Source organism: Natator depressus, chromosome 7 (assembly GCF_965152275.1).
Source record: "Natator depressus isolate rNatDep1 chromosome 7, rNatDep2.hap1, whole genome shotgun sequence".
In the NCBI taxonomy this organism is placed as follows: domain Eukaryota; kingdom Metazoa; phylum Chordata; order Testudines; family Cheloniidae; genus Natator; species Natator depressus.
The window spans coordinates 46,440,708-46,449,659 of record NC_134240.1 but is presented as its reverse complement, the minus strand read 5'-3'; the positions used below and the strand labels follow the sequence as shown (position 1 = coordinate 46,449,659).

Sequence of the window (8,952 nt, the reverse complement as noted above, 5' to 3'; positions counted from 1 at the left end):
TCTTTCATCATTCCCTTCTCCCCTCTCCCATTTTTTACCCCATTTCCCTTCTGTCCTCCCCCATATTCCCCATCCCCAAAATCCATGGAATGAACAAAAGAGGTAGCAATTTTCATCCTAACAACTTGTTTACATCACTTTCTGCCCATTTTAGAGTGCAGGTTCTTTGGGGAAGTGACCATATCTTTCTATGAGTGGGTACAGCTCCTAGCACACTGGGGCTCTGATCCTCCTTGGAGCCTTTGGACACTATTATAGCATAAATCATAATGGCTGGCATGTTCCATGCATTACAGTTATAAAACTTATACCTGTTTAAAGCCTACACAATTGTATTGCAGAGGTGAACCTATTACAGAGGTAATATAAATTGGAGGAGATGGATTCTAGGCAATAAAGGGCACAACCCAGAGATAAATTAATTAATCACACACTTTTGCTGCTTCAACTGCTCTTTGCCCATGACTCCATTTCAATGAGTTATATACTAAATTTCCAATCCCCTGATCACGTTCAAGCAGCCCCACTTAAAAAAAAAAAAAAAAAAAAAGATCAACCTGCCTCCATGGTGTTTCTTCCTTCCTAGATTTTTAAGCCTAGAAGTAGCCATTATGATTATCTAGTGCAATCGTAACAGGTTAGAAAATTTCACCCAGCAATTCCTGCATCAAACCCATAACTTGTGGCTGAGCAAGAGCGTAGCTTTCAGAAAGGCATCTAGTGTTTGCTTATTTAAAGATTTCTTCCCCTCCCTGCTCTGCCACCTAGCTTAGATTCTCCCCCACCCTCAAAATAGCACTGGCCGGATGGGCAATAATGTGACCTGAATCAATAACAGCTTTTCTTCATTACTTGTGTTACAGTAGTTCCTAGAAAGAAAAGGAGGACTTGTGGCACCTTAGAGACTATCAAATTTATTTGAGCATAAACTTTTGTGAGCTACAGCTACAAAAGCTTATGTTCAAATAAATTGGTTAGTCTCTAAGGTGCCACAAGTCCTCCTTTTCTTTTTGTGAATACAGACTAACATGGCTGCTACTCTGAAACCAGTAGTTCCTAGAGGCTCCTGTATGAGCAAGCCCCCATTGTGCTAGGCAGTGCCCAAACTGCTACTGAGAGACAGCCCCTGCCCCACCTAGCTTACAGTCTATACAAAGAAACCAGACAGTGGGGTATGCATTAACCCCATTCCCAGAGTCACCTTGTGCCAGCACAAGGACTGGAACCCAGACCTCCAGAGTGCCAGTTCAGTACCAGCCCCAAGGAGATGGCCCACAGGTAGCCTCGAGGGGACGCTATGAAAGCTGCGGGAATCCCCTAACCCAACCCCTAGACACTACAGGTGCTGGGTGCACTAAGTACCCTTCCCTGCCTCACGGACCAGTAGGCTGCTGCCCTGACCACCGAGTAGCCTCCCTAGCGGCAAGAGAGGCCAACTTCCGGGTTGGCATGGGACGTTCTAGTCTGTAGCTGCGTCCCACTCTCTTCGTCTTCCACAGTGCTCCTCCCCTTCAGGGCTCTGCTTGGACGCAACCAAATTCACTACAGGCGGGGAGGGCGCAATGCACATTCAAACGCCATACAAACGCGGGGACGTCTGAGCTGTGGGGGAAGAAGTAGTCCTTGTAGGAACGAACCACTGAATTTAGGGCTGTTAATATTTCACAGGCGGGGGGATTGAACCCCCCTCCCTGCTGGAATGGTTTTGTCCCCTAGCAACAGGCTCAGGCGTCTGATGCTTGACGACGAGGCCATTCCACAGCACGGGAGGGGGAAGCTGGGCAGGCTGGTGCGTACTCTCTGACTCCTGGCTGGCCTAAGGGTCGGGGGGTGGGGAGGCCCGGAGGACAGCCCATGGTTCGGCCTGGGAGTGGGGGCACCGCCTTAACACGGCCGGGCAGAGGTCCCAGCATGCAATGTTCCTGCCCCCCATAAGGGGCACCCCAGGCCTAGGCACAAGCAGGGCCAGTGCAAGGCTATTTTGCGCCCGAGGCAAAACTTCCACCTTGTGCAACCCACCTTGGAGGGTTCATCACATGACAATCTTTTAATTCCTGGAAACTCCAGGACAGTCCTGGAGGGTTGGCAACCCTACCCACAGCACCGCCTTGGCCCAGGTAGAGTAGGCAGGTTGCTGTTTGTTCGGGGCCATGCTCCGCTGTACAGGTGGCAGGAGCCATGGTCTGCCCTGTTTTGCTGCCCATGGCCTCCTGGCAAGTCATTACCGTGGCCCCCCAAGAGGAGTTGGGGCATCCCACAATAGGGGTTGCATGCCCACGCCGTGGACCTAGGTGTTGCTAAGGTAGCCCTAGTGTTGGAGGAAGCGGGTCAGAGTTTGAAAATGTCGATGAATTATTTGTCATTCCTGAAAAGGGTTAAAATTAGTTCACAATTTCTTCTTGTTGCCTTTTGGCCAAGCGTGGGACTCAGAGGCAGCCCACCTCCAGATGCTGCTAGCTGTAGGAATCAGAGCCACATCACCCCGGATGCCACTAGATATGGGAGTCGAATCCCCCACCCTATCATTCCTGGATACTTCTAGAGGACTCCTACCTGCCCACCCCCCCCCCCCAGATGTCCATCCCTCTCCACATTCAAACAGCCACTAGAAATATTCAGTTTCCAGAGAAGGGTGTTTTTCCCAGTCTCTGCCCAGTCATGAGGCCCCCTTCCCCTTTGGGTAATGATGGCCATTTGACCCTTTTTTTTTTTGGTATTCTTGATGTCGTATGTGTTATGATGTGTTAGGGCCCAATCGAATGCTTGTTGAAGTTAAAGGCACTGGATCAGGTCCTTAATATTGTATTTTAATTAGTTTTGCAGTATTCGTAAACAACTAGGGGATGGAGTGAAGGGATTGCACTTTTTTTACAAGGAACACCCAAGGCTGATATAACTAAAGCACATTAGCCAACTATTTTCTCTATTCTTTGTGAATTTTGGCAACACTGTTTATAGTCAATGTCCTTTGTTGTTTGTGTGGGTCTTTCCTTTAGCAACCCAGAGGGAAAATACATTTAAAACAAAAACAAATCAGGAAAATGCGATTGTAAAACTACCACCATTGTCAGGGGGACAGAGGATGGTGTAGTACTTGAAACTATTTTTAACTCTGTTTTTGGAAGGGACAAGATTCAAGTAGATTTAAGTATAAAGGCATATGTAGGTTGCTTATCACTATATTGAACTCCTGTTTTATAGCTTATATTAAGGCAAGAAACAAGTCCCATGTATTTATTGTCTAGAATCTGTGGTGACTGGGGCATTAGGAATGCATACATAGATTGTTTTGAGAAAGGTAGAAAACTAACACGGTATTCATCTATCTTTCATTCTGATTTTGCCCTTTTAATTTTTTTTTAAAAGTACTTTTCTTTGTCTGTTACAACCACTGAAGCATTTTTGAACCTCATTTTTTTTTAAAATGATGGTTTTCTTAGTTAGTTTGATTGAAACCATGGATCAAAGAATCGAAGAAGAGGCAAGAGATCAAAAGCTCATACCACTCTGAGAAAAGTGTGTGGGAGTGTGACTTCTTGGATATGTAAAAACTAGATTTACTGAGAAATTGTAATTATAGTTTTGCTATCCTGCCATACACACTGTAGCTAATGTTGTGTCAGCAGTTCCATTATAATGTGATCTCATTTTGCATAGTCCCATTTAACCACTTCTGCTTAATACGGTTAGATATAGATATCTGTGTGTGTATATATATATATATATATATATAGCTATAGCTATGTTTATATTGTATTCTATTGTTTAATGGCATGATTAATTGTGATTAATTTTTTTAATCACTTGACAGCCCTAATAAAAATTTATATTATATATATATATATATACACACACACACATACACACATATAGATAGAACATAAGAATGGTCCATCCAGTCCAGTATCCTGTCTACCGACAGTGGCCAATGCCAGGTGCCCCAGAGGGAGTGAACCTAACAGGTAACGATCAAGTGATCTCTCTCCTGTCGTCCATCTCTACCCTCTGACAAACAAACAGAGGCTAGGGACACCATTCCTTACCCATCCTGGCTAATAGCCATTAATGGACTTAACCTCCATGAATTTATCCAGTTCTCTTTTAAACCCTGTTATAGTCCTAGCCTTCACAACCTCCTCAGGAAAGGAGTTCCACAGGTTGACTGTGTGAAGAACTTCCTTTTATTTGTTTTAAACCTGCTGCCCATTAATTTCATTTGGTAGCCTCTAGTTCTTATATTATGGGAACAAGTAAATAACTTTTACTTCTTCACACCACTCATGATTTTATATACCTCTATCATATCCCCGCTTAATCTCCTCTTTTCCAAGCTGAAAAGTCCTAGCCTCTTTAATCTCCCCTCATATGGGACCCGTTCCAAACCCCTAATAATTTTAGTTGCCCTTTTCTAGTGCTAGTATTTCTCTTTTGATATGAGGAGACCACATCTGTACACAGTATTCAAGATGTGGGTGTACCATGGATTTATATAAGGGCAATAAGATATTCTCCATCTTATATAGACACACAGAGAGATACATATAGATACACACACGTGCACATATATACAGAGAGCGAGAGGGACAGAGATTACACAGAGGGTCCTGTGCATATTGGCAGATTTTCTCACCTCAGAGGTTCAGAGGAGCCCTCAGTTTGGCCACTTTTGTGGCTCAGATCTGCCGTTCACTCAGTTAGCCTCATCACTGGCCAGCATGGGGGAAAAGGAGAACAATCCCCGCAGACTCTGTGTCCCACCTAATGGGTCAGGGACAGGGCAGATCCCTTTCCAATTTAGGCCTTCCCTTCTGGTGTTTCTCACAGACCAGGTCAACTCCTCCTGTGTCCAATCAGGAGTTGGGGGGATGGAGGGGAACCCAAACCCAAGCCCAAGCCCACCCTCTACACTGGGTTCCAGCCCAGGGCCCTGTGGATAGCAACTGTCCACAATGTTTCCTGTATCAGCTGTGTGACAACTACAACTCCCTGAGCTACTTCCCCATTGCCTTCCCCCCAGCACCTTCTTTATCCTCACTGCAGGATCTTCCTCCCAAAGCCTGATCACACTTGAACTCTTCACACCTTCTCGCTCCCTGCTCCTGGCACACCCCCTTACTAACTGATGGGAGGTCCTTTTTAAACCAGGTGTCCTGATTAGCCTGCCTGCCATAATTGAATCTAGAAAGTTCTTAATTGACTCCAGTTGTCTTGATTAGCTTGCCTGTCTTAATTGGTTCTGGCAGGTTCCTTATTGCTGTAGGGCAGCCCCTGCTCTGATCACTCAGGGAACAGAAAACTGTTCATCCAGTGGCCAATATATTTGCCTTCTACCAGACTCCTGTATCCCACTGGTCTGGGTCTGTCACAATAGATACACACACACACACAGATATAGATAGATAGTTTTTGGAGAGTGTTGGGGACAACTTCCTGGTCCAACTACTGGAGGAACCAACCTGGGGCCGTTCTCCTCTTGACCTGCTGCTTACAAACAGGGAAGAATTGATAGGGGAAATAGAACTGGGGGGTCACCTGCATAGCAGTGACCATGAGATGGTTGAGTTCAGGATCCCCACAAAAGGAAGAAAGAAGAGTAGCAAAATACAGACTCTGAACTTCAGTAAAGCAGACTTTGACTCCCTTAGGGAACTTATGGGCAGGTTCCCCTGGGAGGCTAATATGTGGGGAAAAGGAGTCCAGGAAAGCTGGCTGTATTTTAAAGAAGCCTTATTGAGAGTGCAGGAACAAACCATCCCGATGTGCAGAGAGATGGCGGGCGACCAGCTTGGCTTAACAGTGAATTCTTCAGTGAGTTTAAACATAAAAAGGAAGCTTACAAGCAGTGGAAACTTGGTCAGATGACTAGGGAGGAGTAAAATACAACTGGAGTTGCAGCTAGCAAGGGATGTGAAGGGTAACAAGAAGGGTTTCTACGGGTACGTTAGCAACAAGAAAAAGATCAGGGAAAGTGTGGGACCCTTAATGAATGGGAGAGGCAACCTAGTGACAGATGATGTGGAAAAAGCTGAAGAACTCCATGCTTTTTTTTGCCTCAGTCTTCACAGACAAGGTCAGCTCCCACACTGCTGTCGTGGGCAACACACTATGGGGAGGAGGTGAGCAGCCATCAGTGGTGAAAGAACAGGTTAACAACTATTTAGAAAAGCTGGACATGCGCAAGTCCATGGGTCCAGATCTAATGCATCCAAGGGTGCTGAGGGAATTGGCTGATGTGATTGCAGAGCCATTGACCATTATCTTTGAAAACTTGTGGCAATCGGGGGAAGTCCTGGATGACTGGAAAAAGGCAAATATAGTGCCCATCTTTAAAAAAGGGAAGAAGGAGAACCCGGGGAACTACAGACCGGTCAGTCTCATCTCAGTCCCTGGAAAAATCATGGAGCAGGTCCTCAAGGAAACCATTTTGAAGCACTTCGAGGAGAGGAAGGTCGTCAGGAATAGTCAACATCATCAAGGGCAAGTCATGCCTGACCAACCTGATTGCATTCTATGAGGAGATAACTGGCTCTGTGGATATGGGGAAGGCGGTGGACATGATATATCTTGACTTTAGCAAAGTTTTTGATACGGTCTCCCACAGTATTTTTGCCAGCAAGTTAAAAAAGTATGGATTGGATGAATGTAGTATAAGGTGGATAGAAAGCTGGCTAAATTATCAGGCTTAACGGGTAGTTTTCAATGGCTCAATGTCTAGTTGGCAGCCGGTATCAAGTGGAGTGCCTCAGAGGTTGGTCCTGGGGCCGGTTTTATTCAACATCTTTATTAATGATCTGGACGATGGGATAGATTGCACCCTCAGCAAGTTCGCGGATGGCACTATGTTGTGGGGAGAGGTAGATACGCTGGAGGGTAGGGATAGGGTCCAGAGTGACCTAGACAAATTGGAGGATTGGGCCAAAAGAAATCTGATAAGGTTCAACAAGGACATGTGCAGAGACCTGCTAAGCAGCTGTTCTGCAGAAAAGGACCTGGGGATTACAGTGGACGAGAAGCTGGATATGAGTCAGCAGTGTGCCCTTGTTGCCAAGAAGGCTAATGGCATATTGGGCTGCATTAGTAGGAGCATTTCCAGCAGATCGAGGAAAGTGATTATTCCCCTCTATTCGGCACTGGTGAGGCCACATCTGGAGTATTGCATCCAGTTTGGGGGCCCCCAGTACAGAAGGGATGTGGACAAATTGAGAGAGTCCAGCGGAGGGAAACGAGAATGATCAGGGGCTGGGACATGGGACTTAGGGGAGAGGCTGAGGGAACTGGATTTGTTTAGTCTGCAGAAGAGAAGAGTGAGGGGGGATTTGATAGCAGCCTTCAACTACCTGAAGGGGGGTTCCAAAGAGGATGAAACTCAGCTGTTCTCAGTGGTGGCAGATGACAGAACAAGGAGCAATGCTCTCAAGTTGCAGTGGGAGAGGTCTAGGTTGGATATTAGGAAACACTATTTCACTGGGAGGGTGGTGGAGCACTGGAATGGGTTACCTAGGGAGGTGGTGGAATCTCCATCCTTAACGATATTTAAGGCCCAGCTTGAGAAAGCCCTGGATGGGATGATTTAGTTGGTGTTGGTCCTGCTTTTAGTAGGGGATTGGAGTAGATCAGTGCTTCTCAAGCTATCTGATGTGGGGGACCTGCAATTTTTTTTTCCAATGTGCGCACAGACCAGCAGCCGTTGGCTCGCGGACCGGCACCAATCTGCGGACCACCACTTTGAGTAGCACTGGACTAGATGACCTCCTGAGGTCTCTTCCAACCCTAATATTATATATATATATACACACACACACACACACACACATATACACATACACACACACACACACACACACACAGATATAGATATATATCCATACACACACACAGAGATATACATATAGATATGTAGATATACACACACACACGTAGATATAGATCTATACACACACAGATATACACATACACACGCACATACATACACACATATAGAAATAGATACACATATACACAAACACAGTTATAGATATAGATAGATGTAGATACACACACACACACATATATACAGATAAAGATATATACACACACAGATATATCTATATCAATGTGTGTCAAGGTTCCTTCCCCACTCTGAACTCTAGGGTACAGATGTGGGGACCTGCATAAAAAACCCCCTAAGCTTATTTTTACCAGCTTAGGTTAAAACTTCCCCAAGGTACAAACTATTTTTCCTTTTGTCCCTGGACTTTATTGCTGCCACCATCAAGCATCTAACAAATATAACTGGGAAAGAGCCCCCTTGGAAATGTCTTTCCCCCCAAGCCCTACACCCCCTTTCCTGGGGAAGGCTTGATAAAAATCCTCACCAATTTGCATAGGTGAACGCAGACCCAAACCCTTGGATCTTAAGAACAAGGAAAAAAGCAATCAGGTTCTTAAAAGAAGAATTTTAATTGAAGTAAAAGAATCACCTCTGTAAAATCAGGATGGTAAATACCTTACAGGGTAATCAGATTCAAAACATAGAGAATCCCTCTAGGCAAAACCTTAAGTTACAAAAAGACACAAAAACCAGAATATACATTCCATTCAGCACAACTTATTTTACCAGCCATTTAAAGAAAACAGAATCTAACGCATATCTAACTAGATTGCTTATTAACCCTTTACAGGAGTTCTGACCTGCATTCCTGCTCTGGTCCCAGCAAAAGAAAAACACACAGACAGAGAGAACCCTTTGTTTCCCGCCCGCTCCAGCTTTGAAAGTATCTTGTCTCCTCATTGGTCATTTTGGTCAGGTGCCAGAGAGGTTATCTTCAGCTTCTTAACCCTTTACAGGTGAAAGGGTTTTTCCTCTGGCCAGGAGGGATTTAAAGGTGGTTAGTCTTCCCTTTATATGGTTAGCCTTCCCTTTATATTTATGACAGTGTGTGTATCTATATCTGTACATATGTGCGTGCGTGT

General features: G+C 45.1%; 1 protein-coding gene across 1 annotated transcript in view; it reads left to right on the top strand.

The window, feature by feature from the left end:
• Positions 1-1,720: 1,720 nt before the first annotated feature.
• Positions 1,721-8,952, top strand: part of DNAH1 (dynein axonemal heavy chain 1) — a 126,979-nt gene continuing 119,747 nt past the window's right edge. Inside the window, exon 1 of the mRNA XM_074958318.1 lies at positions 1,721-1,789. The gene's annotated coding sequence lies outside the window, so the exon portion shown is untranslated. The remainder of the gene's footprint in view (positions 1,790-8,952) is intronic.